This window comes from Macrosteles quadrilineatus, unplaced genomic scaffold, assembly GCF_028750875.1.
Source record: "Macrosteles quadrilineatus isolate MER2022 unplaced genomic scaffold, UCM_ALF_1.0 Scaffold_8__2_contigs__length_117827958, whole genome shotgun sequence".
Lineage (NCBI taxonomy): Eukaryota > Metazoa > Arthropoda > Insecta > Hemiptera > Cicadellidae > Macrosteles > Macrosteles quadrilineatus.
This window is the reverse complement of record NW_026542601.1, coordinates 113663201-113675963: the sequence shown is the minus strand read 5'-3', so window position 1 is coordinate 113675963 and position 12763 is coordinate 113663201.

Here is a 12763-nt window from a genome sequence, read left to right as displayed (position 1 = left end):
TTAAATAAGCCAATGAGTATAACTTTTAAAAGTGCTCTAAATCTCAAAACAAGAGAGCACATTATGGGCAACCGCACATTTTAAAAAGCAGATATTTCTTTTTAGATATCTGTGAAAATGCTATATTTTGCAATTAATTTCAAGATAAAACACTTAAAAATATATTTTTGACTGTTTAAAAGCCGAAGTTGTCTTTCAAAAGCGTTTATAATTTAATTTCTTGATACTCCAAACGGTAAGAAGATAATAAAGTAATCAAAACTGAGTTCAAAGGTTAGTTTTTTTTTATTTTGCAAATTTTACAAATAAATGCTATGTATTTTACAATATGATGAGAAGTATACTGTATCAAAAGCCATTATAAAGCCGTATGTTATACAGTGTGCAAGTACGGCGAGAATGAATTGAATTGTGTTACATCTGTTTTGTAACTTAGCACTTTTAAGAACACGTGGGGTAACTGTTTCAATAGACCTATTACTATAATGACAAGGTTAAAATCACTATTTCTATTTAGCGTTGAGACGGCGTAAAAATGTTGTTTCTTACAAATATAAATAGTCTAAACTGGAACTATTCAGAGATTAAAGAGTGAAGACGAAATAACTTTTTTTTACTCAATGTTGACACTCTTAATTATAACAGCTGTTTTATTGGCTCCATTACTGTGTCATTGACACACAGGAACCCCAGGAGTCTTCACAGGCCAAGAGTTATCCAGGACATCTCCGTGTCCTTGGGAGGCTTTCCCTTCCCGTTTCCAAACGTTCCTAAAACGTCTCCTAAAAATATGTCTCGTGCTGAAAATTGATTGTTAATCAGCTGACTGCATTGTTGTTACGTAAATTTAATTACGTAATTTTACGTTAAAGTTTATAAAGTAAAATAAGAATTTTAATTCAGAACTAGGTTAAAAATATCTTACGAAAGGCCCTATAGGTCGATCACAAATAAGTTTAGTTAACACAACCCACTGTAGTGTCCGAATATATAATTTTTTACCTTTTTGTCAGATGAAAACCACATCACTGTTAGACGTTTTCGCCTTTTCTGTAAAGTTAGCATGTTCAGTGAATAGGCTGAGGAAAGCTAATTACCCTAATTTATAAACTAGACTCTATTAACTAAATAAAAACTTCTATCATGTCTTAGCTTTTCATTTCAACTCATTTATTTATACCGAACTTATTTTTTGTGATCTTGCGTTTTAAATTACAGTCTTCATCAATAAGGTAGTAAATTTCATTCGGAAGGACATGTTACTAATCTTCTCACTTGGTATTTATTGAAGCAATTTCTTCGATACAGACTAAAATCTTTATTTATCAAACGTATGATTTTCTCTACATTTGGTGGTACTTCAAGAGACTGTGAACCTGAAGACTGTGGCATTATTTTATGCAGCAGAATTTGAAATTGTATTTAAATAATAATTTCTCGGAGAGAGACTACACTTTAAATATAAAAAAAAACAGCAAATCAGTTGAATCTATCTTTTTATTTCAATAGCATGTTAATCCATTAAACTTATATTGTGTTCAACGAGTGTGACAGAAAGTATAGTCTCGGTTTAATGTTGAACTAAGGTTTAAAAGACATTTGTTTTAAGGATGAGTATAAACTCAGACACTACTGTAACGTATCGATTCACCCCATTGAGATCCCTAATGGGCCATTATTGGATCCTTGAGCAGCGATTAACCATTAGCTCTTCATCATACGATGCACACTGTGCAGTGCGGAACGAATCTTACCTTCCATGCTATACAGCTCAATGGAAATGTGATTAATTAATAAGCCAATAACTCCATAGACTAACAAGGGGATGTTAAACGTTAATGGGACGTAGCCGTCAGGTTGGATAGAATTGCAATATTTTAAGTTACAGATTTATTTTTACACAAAATTATTTCTTTAACTTGTTTGTAGTTAAACAAAATGTATATTTCAATGCAAACACAACTTTCTTAAAGCTTGCAAAACGTCTAAACATTTAAAGAAATAATTCACATACAGGGTGATTTGTACTCAGTGTGACAAAATTTTTTTTATGTAAGTACAAAGTAAATGAAGTGTGATGATGCATATCAAATGTTCCAAATCTAAAAATTAGCGTACCAAAAAATTATTTTATGTTTTTCAAAAATAACCATGCTTTTAAACGTAATACAGCGATTTCTCAATTACCTGTGTATGGATTTGAGTAGATAATGTCATTTTCGTGTTCTACATTAAATTTTGAACAAGAATAATGGAAAATGACGGAGGATCAGTTGTAAAAACTCCTTTGTAAATAGATTCAAAGATAAAAATTAAGATATTTGATAAAAATTTTAATAACAATGGTCTATTGCATTTTTCACACCCTGTATACAAGAAAGTGTCGGAATATATTAAAAACTGCGCCATTTTATGAGCTTTCCAACCATATGCTACACTATTGAGGTTTAGATATTTTGTTGTTTGTTTTAGTGGTTTGAATACCAGAAATCAGGGAACTTTTTTACTGTTTTTACTGTTCAAGCTGAAAAAAAATACAACTTTTGCTTAATACATGCCGAATTTCTGTGTTTTAAATGTTAAAGACACCATGCTTTGTAGTCTTCAAACCATTAAAGCGTACATAAGCAGACATATACCTCAATAGTGTAGCATATCGTTGGAAAGCTTATAAAATGGCGCAGTTTTTAACATATTCCGACACTTTCTTGTATACAGGGTGTGAAAAATGCAAAAGACCATTGTTTTTAAAATTTTTATCAAACATCTTAATTTTTATATTTGAATCTATTTACAATGGAGTTTTTACAACTGATCCTCCGTCATTTTCTATTATTCTTGTTCAAAATTTAATGTAGAACACGAAAATTACATTATCTACTCAAATCCATATACAAGTAATTGAGAAATCGCTGTATTAAGTTTAAAAAACATGGTTATTTTTTTAAACATAAAATAATTTTTTGGGCAGCTAATTTTTAGACTTGGAACATTTGATATGCATCATCACACTTCATTTACTTTGTACTTACACCAAAAAAAATTTGTCACACTGAGTACAAATCACCCTGTATATTGCTATACAATAGCCCTACCGTATCACACCTGAAGACTACGAGAATTTCCATTCGTCTGATTGGATTTTTACTCAAATCTTTTAAACATGTCGGATTTATTCACTATTTAGACAATGATAGGTTTGCTAGTACTTAGTTTTGCTGTCGCGGGGAAGAAAAGGGTGCTTTTGGAGCCTCTAGTGATATCAAAATGAAAAAGGTACGTCAGTCCCAGATTTAGGTCGTACTGTGCCACCTATGGTAATAGCTACTTCCCTATAGGGAAATTCGCTAAATGACACAATTTACGCAGCAATTTACTGAGAAATTAAATTGCACTATACATTGATGCTATTGTGTTTTGAAGGACAATTCTATACCTGTTATACTTCAATCATAGACAAATGAAGCCACGAACACTTTGAAGTAAGCCTTGATTGGAGTGAACCAATAAAAATAAAATACGTAACCTATAATTTTTCACAAAATTCAATTCCACTGACGCCTCCGTCTTAGGTAAAGGGCTGAATTGTGTGTGATTAGTTTTCCGACCTCGAGATGACCTTGACTTAGATTCTGGCACGTTGCTCTCTGCGGCCTTTCAGCCTTTCCAAGGGTACTTTCGCGCCGAAAAACGACCCGAGCAAGTGGCCGAAAGGTCCATGAAGTACGCACATCGAGTGGGACAATCTATGTATGTCAGGCTAGAAAAGATGGAACAGTTGATTTCGTACTTGAAATTTGAATTTGATTTCGCTGATTCACTACATACAGTTACACTTTTCTGTATATAAGTTACATAGCCTTACAGATGAATGTTAGTTTACTATACCTGTGTAGATCGAAATGAATTTTTCAACCGATTTTAGTCGGTTCCAACCAAACGAATATATTCATTACTATTACAATCTTGAAAATTGTGTTAATTCCTAGCATGGTCATCTTGCTTGGATACTAGTTTCGGCGCCAAAAAGGTGCAATTTTCAGGCTGTACTTTTACCTTTTTCGTTATTTGTTATGATCTTTAGTAGAAGATTGTCTGAGTTATAGTGTTGTGATTGTCTTCAAATATGAAAGTTGCTCGTCCAATTTCGAGCAGAGCCGACTTTCGACCGAAACCTCAATTATAAGACTGTTAATTATTTGTTTTACATGACTGGCGTTTGAACAGTGACAAGTCCAGGATTTAGACACCCCTTAAAAATCTCTCAAAAACTCAATGCCGTAAGGACTGAAATATTTGACAAAAAGAAAGTCAAGTATAGTTTGAGAACGGTACCACTTAAATACCATATGGTTACTATAAAATAGTATTTACAGGATGTTTATTTTTTACAAAAATAAATAAATTTCAATCATTAGTCACACAACGTTAACTTTCTTTAAATTACGGGATTCCCTACCTAGTCTATTACGCTACATCAAGGTATCAAAATGGTCATTTTCTCATCAATTCAACTCATCCATCTTGTGGATATTCCAACCTTTACCTCCACACACCTGACCTCCATTTCGGCACGTGTATGTTTATCTCACTAAGCCATCTCCTGGCCATGCATTGTGTCGGGATGGGGGGGAGAGAGGATGAGGCAATTGTTATGAGATGAGGCAATTGATGAGTGTGAAAGTTGCCCTGATGCAAGCTTGGTCCCCGAATCAGCCTATTAAAACTGTGATAGCTTTGATTGTAGAGGTAGCGCAATCTCTTTAGGGGTTCTGGTCTTTGTAGAGCGCGAGGCTTCGGTGCCTGAGGTCTCGGGTTCAAATCCCGCCAATCACCAATAGATGTTATGTATGTGATGAGGTCACTACCCTCTGGGTCTAGTCTAAATTGATGTGTAACGCGGTTATAGGCTTTGGTACCTGAGGTCCCAGGTTCAAATCCCGCCAATCACCAATAGATTTTATGTATGTAATGAGGTCGCTACCCTATGGGTCTAGTGTGAAGTAATGTGTACAACTGTTTTGTGCTAAATGGAGCCTAGGGTGTGAACGAGAACATAAAAAATAAGATAGCACCATTACACTTAGCAACCTATATTCTTGTTAACCTTTAGGCTTTGTGCCTTATTTTCCCTTTATGGATAATCATTTCTTCTTTAAATAAAACAGTTATACATTTGTATACTAAACAATTGAAATTACTAGGCTGCTTCGCAATGCCAACTGTGGAGATATGTGAACTATTCCGACATAACTATGTCCATCAAGTAGATAAACCTTGTTTTATTCGTCTCGTATTTGAAAAAAAATTTACAACAATTAAAATATACTAAAATAAATATATACAAACAACAATGTATGGATTTTATCTATTGAAGTAGATAATTTAAGCCACAATAGAATATTAAAATATTTGAATCTATTTAATTTAACAGGAAACAAATAGGATGCAAATAACTGTCCCTTGATTCAAGATTAGCCGTAAAATCATTTCGTTTCGTCCCCGGTTTGAGTGCCAGTTTTACTGTTTCACCGGAAGAAACGAAGGCAATCAGTCAATCAATGAGAAGTCCGTTAAATTTATGGTTAAGGTGTTGGCAAAGAATCCTACTACGGTAAAAAAAACCTAACTCTTATTACTGTATACAAACCGTTAAATTATATTAAAACACGCAACGAATCTAAAGGAATTGTTAGAATTTTGTCACACTAACTTAGATTTAATTGAATGCTAAAATAATGAAATGTGTGTTGGTTTGGCAACAATATAACGTAATCAGGTGATCAAACGATGTACCGTTATCTTAAAATCAGCTGTTTTATGATCTCCAGCTGTTTATAATCACTGATGAAGTTGCGGCAACGTAGAGTGCTTTTCTATGTTCCCTGTGATCCCTGTTCTGACATGTTATTTATTCGAACACATTGAACAACATATTAGAAGAAAGATTAGAGAGTTATAATTTGATAACTCCGACATTTATATTGAAATTGGCTCCTACTTCAGTACAATCACGTTGTCTCGTTTAATTTAAATGTTGCGTAGGGTTTATATTTAGGGTCTGTGACATTGTTTATGCGTTGACAAATCGATTGTCGTTTGTAGAGATTTATTTTTAACTCGCTGAAACAGCAGGTTGCTACGATAGTGTGTTTTGAATCGTTGTTGGTTAGTGGAAGGATCTGAAAATATGTGAGTTTTAATTTTAATTGTGTGGTGAAATGTATAATCATAATTAAATAAAACTGCATAAGGTTACAATTCAACTTCCAAATTACTATTTCGTTATTATATAAAGTTACTAGCTGACCCGGCGAACTTCGTATCGCCTAAGTTATAGGTTTCCCCTAAGACAGACCGATGGAAAGAAAGTACCGTTACGTTTAATTTTCAAGATGATCTCGTTCGCATCGCTCAATCACGTCCTGGTTGAAGTTCGTTCGCTACGCTCACTCACCTTTGGGTTAGAGCTCGTTCGCTGCGCTCACTTGCCTTCAGGTTAGCTCGTTCGCTACGCTCACTCGCCTCCAGGTTTAAGTTCGTTCGCTACGCTCACTCACCTTTTGGTTGCAAATTAGCTGTTGTCATAAATGTAAAAGAAATAATAGTGCTGCACCCTGTTAGTAATCCTTGTAACTTTAATGCTATTGAACATCATAGAACAGAACCAACTTGTTTAATTGAAACAGCTGTTAAGATTCATTAATTCCATTTCTCATAAGGTTAACATGGGAAACTCCAGAGCCACTGGGGCGGAGCCCTTTTAAGAATTTCGAAACGGGAAATAGTTTACGTCCGATTCGCATACCTACAGAATTTAAACACCAAATTTCATAACGATCGGTGAAGTCGTTCCGGAGGAGTTTGCAGACAAACACTGTGACACGAGAATTTTATATATTAGAAGATATGAGTAGTTCTGACAGTAAAAATATATTTTCTTATTTGGCCTATTAGTCTGTCTTTGGCTTAGTTTCAGAATTAGTAACATCTACAAACATAACAGCTTGATTTTTTGTATGTAACGAAGTGTTTAAATAATTGCTTTCGAAACAAAACTCGTTACTCATTTTGCACCTGAAGATTTTCATTTCCAGATGTTATTTGTTATCTGGATACTATTAATGAACCTATTTAGCAAAAGGTGTGAGTTTTATAATACACAGTAACAAGGCTGGAATTAAGACCAATCCCTAACAAACGTTACAAGCATTGAAAAGGTGACTTTTATTCGTGTATTTGTTTCAGGAAACTCTCACACTACTGAGCCAAGTGGGTTAACATTTTACACAATTGCATAACTCTTTCAACACTTAGACCTATTCATCTTTTTAAAATCTCAAAATATATCCAGTGGGCGTCTATAAATTAGTTAGTTTTGAGGTGAAGCATTTGGGAACATTGAATGGTCTACATGGCTACGAATTGTAAAATCTTTACATCATCTCTACATTTACCTCGTTTACAATTCGATGAAGTAATTAAGTTTATTCTGACAGAAATAGCTAAGCGTTCTGCCTCCATATTCAATAAGCAGTTGTATTTGTTATGTAAAGCAGATTTGAAAGAACCGCATTATTTATTTTTACATCCTCACCATGGTAGGAGACCACCATTGACCTACCTATCATATTAAAAACATAGCATATAATATAGCTTTCTAGCAGTCACATTACAATATATAAACACATATAAATAAGAAGACAAATACATTCAAAGGAATAAAAATCAATAATCCTAAAAAGTATAAAGATGGTTTATAATAATTTTTCAACCACTTGTCAAACTTTTTTTACCCTTTCATTAGTAATCTTTTACAAAAATTGTTCATTGGATAGAATCGAGAGTATGATTAAATGACTTACTATAAAATATTGGTTCTAAAAAAAGTATCTAAATTATATGGATAGTCCTTAAATTGGTGTCTTATGCTTTAATTGTAAAGAACCAAGAACCGTTGTCCAACACGGAAAACAGATAGTAACTACGTACCTATTATCGCTAATCGTAACAGCATTGTCAGCATTGCAACAATGTCTAGCAACATTTTATCGTACCAATTACAATGCGTGCAGATATTCCTAGCTATTCCCTACACTTAGCTGGTACCCCGGTACTCTCCACTTATCCATGGGCAGTGTTGGTTTTGCCGTGATTCCCAGACAATGCAGCAGCCAATGGCAAGAACCACTGTGACATTTGATTGGTCAAGGTCCTGCCGAGGACGTTTTTACTTTCACGCTTTTGACACGCAAGGATCATAATCAGGATTTAGGATCGAGACCTGTATGGTACAACTGCGGAGGGCGCTGAAGAGTCAGAAACTTACTAATTTGAGTTGAGGTTATGTTACGGATTGCCTGTGTTTTTTCATTAAGAGGTATTTTCTCGCTTTCGATGTGAAAATGCTAATAAAAAATCAAGAGTTCTTAAATACAAATGAATTAAATTGTAGTAGAAATGCCTCTAGTGTAATTTAATATAGGTAGTCTAAGCCTCAACTACACAATATATATATATATATAGTCCACGTCCTAGGATGCTAGTTCTAGCCCGGCACTGTTTTATGCATTACTTTAGGCTAGTCCTTATACAGAGGTTCTTGGTTAAAATTTGGTTTCTTTCATGATTTTTCCTGGGTTTCTAAAATGTTTGGAAGTAACCTCAAACTCACACCCTTCATATTTTAGTGGATATTACGGGAATTGAACTTCTGCCCCTCCTGTATGCAGTCCAAGACGCTAACCTCCAGGCTAGCAACTTCAACGAGTATTAAGAAATTTTGCAATAAAGAAATTTGCCCAGTGGTTCTGATCTTGTCACCTCTTAGTATTTGCTCCTAAAGGTCGACCGCTTAGAAAAGAACCTGTGCGGTAACGCTAATGGCATTAGCACGGAGGTTCTTCTAAGTGGTAGACCTTTAGTTCACGTTTGTTCCCCAACATTTAACTTTAAAGCTAAATAAATCCATAGCGCAGCAGGTACATTCTTACATTTCTTAGGGATGATGGAGTAGATTCTAAGTAACGAAAATTTTTACAAAACTTTTCAACATCCAAACAGTACATGAATTTCTTCAATACGTTCTAGCTAGTCAGTTCTAGTTGTCGGTTAATTTTTACGCTTCTACCTATTATTCAATAAAATATTCAGTGTTGTCTTTTAAGATGTTCTTCCTCAAAATTTTGACATCTCCTTCTCTCTCCCTCCTCGTCTATTGTGTTGTGTTTCACTCTAACGTGTATCGTTCACTCGCCGATCACGTTTCTGTCTATAGTTAAGTTTTTTGATTGTAGCTTTAGCAAAATATACTCAAATTTAAATAAATATATGGAGCAATGACGGGTGTATTTCATATAAATCAACAAATAAAAAATTAAGTAATCGAAACTGTTGTAAAATACTGATTTATGTCGAACTTGATAGCTTTTCAATCAAGCCTTACTGAATGGAACTTATTGTAGAAAGCATCACACAACAATATCAAAAAGTCACATAGCAACGACGGGCCAATTTAGATGCGATATCTACTTCGGTACCCAAGAGTTAATCGTCCTATTTAGTATATTGTGGAGGTATTTAGAAACATATCATTATCCGTGTCATGGCCCTGCGTTCAATAGCTCGTCAATATTTTACCACAATTGGTCCAGTTTTTTTGCGTTGTTATGTAACAAACTATCAGCTTCATAAAAATAGTGTAGGACTTGCCATTGCTCTTTGTAGGCCTCCGGTTTATTAGTAAGACCTACAATATTAATCGTAGTCTTTGATTGATTTTTTTTTTCTTCTCTTGGCTGTGAATCTTTTATTAAAAATGCCATTTATCTAGAACCATTTATTGTACACATGTCATCAATACTATACTAAATGTAGCTGGACTTAAGAAAAGAAACATATTTATCGTAAGGTGCAGCAAGAAAATCAATGTATTGAATATTGAAATACACAACAGAGCTCCAACTCTCGGACTTCTACACATATACCAATATTTTTAAAAGCTAAATATTTGTCGAAAAAGTTATTAGTTGTATGCTAATAAAATATATATAATTATAATAGTTTCTGAAAGTTACGATTTTTTAATAACCAACCACTAAAGAGCAAAATGGTGTGCAATATTGTACATATTGAGGTTAAAACTGTTTTTAATATGAATTAAAGACACCTACGGACACAACTCTACTCATAAATAAAATTGTGAATATTCGTTGGATTGGAAGTCAGGTTTTGGGCTCTTAAATATTTAATTCGGTGATGAAAAAATCTGTGGGATGAAGTAATAATAGACTGGCTGCATAGCTGAGTGGTGGAACTGCTCGCCTTACAATCAAAAGGTTGCAGGATCTATCCTGACAAAAGTCAGTAGCTTTTTGATGGTTAGAAACTGGATCCAGCAGTTCGTGATCATTGGGCTTTTATTAAATAAGTTTGGCTGGTAAAACAGCTGATCTTAGTCAGTAAGAAAAGTAAATAGTTCGTCTCACACCATTCTACTCTTTTCCTTCACTCATATTTTGGGTTAAAATACGCACCTACGCTTCTCCATCTTAATTAATAATGATAATAATGATAAGAGAATTAAAATCTAAATAACCTCCTTCCCCATCTTAATTGATAATGATAATAACGATGAGAAAATTAAAAACTAAATAACCTCTGAGTTATTTGGAGACCTAAAAGTAACTATGTGAACTTTCCTATATTTTAGGTGAACGAGTGATATAAGTGGTGAGAAATTAGTAAGGAAAATTTATCTTAGCGTAAAAACTATAACTATTCATAACTAGCTGTTAGCCCGTTCTACGTACGGGAATCTAGTAGTAAGTTAAAACCTTATATTCAGAACAGGAGTTGGTTTGCATATTTAGTGTGTTTTTTTCCAGATATGATGGCAAAACTATAACTGTTTAGGAATACATATAAACCTTCTCAAATACAATATCTGACAGTTTCAATGCCAAAATGAATGCTTCGCAATTAAATGTCACCCGATCGTGTTAGTCCATATTTTATATCAAACGATGAAAGGAATTGCTTTACAGTATAGATTTATGAGACATAGCCCTAAGGTAGGCCTGTAATTTAAAGTTACTTTTCACACTGGTTAAAAGTAGTTAAAACACTACCTCAACCTCACTACCGCACACTTTATTCGGGTTGAAATTTTTATTAACAATGGTGCTCTTGTCTTTTCCACGAAAAATAAGGACATTAATGCGTTACCAACAGACATACACACACAAATACAGAATTGAGTCCACACATTTTTGAGCCCAGACAGAAAACGCTAAAAATTATACAGTAAGACATCAATTAAATTTAATAAGCAATAAGGTGCAGTGTAGCTTTAAAAACTTACTATGGTTTGCTAAAAAAACTTTAACTTGATGTGGTGTAGTACCGAAGTTATTAATCTCCTTTGGTTTTAATTTTTTTTTAATTTTTCGAAAATCAAAGTTATTTCCCATTAATAGCATTATTTGTAAGCAGCTTTTAATGTTAACCTATTAATGGCAGTTTGAAGAAACCACCTTTATCCAAACAAAGGTTTCTTAAAAGATTACGTAATCTCTAAACGATAATCGGTACATATATCTAGCAAACATTCGGAGGAAATGTGACAAAAAACGCACAAATCTGGGGTTTTGTAAGTTTTTAGTTTTATTTCCTAAGTAGGAAAAGTACCGATATTGTTGTCGAAATGTAAGTAAGTAGAAACCAAAAGTGACATATTGGAAAAGCGAGTTTAGCTACATCTGTTAAAGTTAAGTTAAACCTCCGTTACGGTACGATCACAGCGAAATCAGAAAGATCTTCCAAGATCGCAGCAACATCCACGATCACCCACTGCAGTTGTGATTAAACCGGTTAAGGCACAACGTTTTTAATCTTACTTGGTTTGGTTGGATGTGCTGACTAAACTTGATCGGAAAATGGTTGCGGTATTTGTAAACAACTTTTAATGTAAACATATCAGTGACAGCTAGAAGTGAGAACTAATCCAAACAGCTGATCGTTATTTCATAAAATGTAATAGTAAACATTGGGAGAAAATTTGGCAAAAATCTAACAAAATTGGGTTTTTGGTGGTTCGTTATTTTGTTTACAAAGAAGCGAGGCCATGTTTTTATAGCCAAAGACACTCTCACCAATCCAGTAAATACAGAAAAATTATTAGAACCTTGATCGGTACTCTAGTTTTCTAGGGGTAGGCCGCGTAAAATGACATTTTGGCGTTACAGACGAAGTCACAGAATGGACAAACAGACAAACAGACAAACAGACAAACAGACAAACAGACATACAGACAGAAATTGAGATAAGACTCGTTTCTGCTTTCTTGGGCTATGAAACGTAAAAATAACCAAAAACTGCATGATTCTAAGCAATGTACAGACAAAACTGTAATTTTATTTATATAGATTGCTAAGTGTAAACAAGAACTTGAGCTAGTCGTTACAGTCAAAACATTGACTAACTTAAAACTAAAACAGCCGCAGTTTTTATGGATACCGATTGTGTAAACGCATTACTCAATTACTTCTAGATAGTCTTATCGCTAACAATAATATTAGTATCACTTTATTTTGTGCCGCTGGACTTATGCTTGCATCATGGCTACTTGGTTTGTAATCAATTTTGCTAATAATATCTATTTTACTTATAAGTTTAGTTTCGTTAGCAATTTATAAAGTTCAGGAATAGAAATACAGTAGTATTAATAATCATATAAGTGTGTAAGTAACACATTGGAACATGT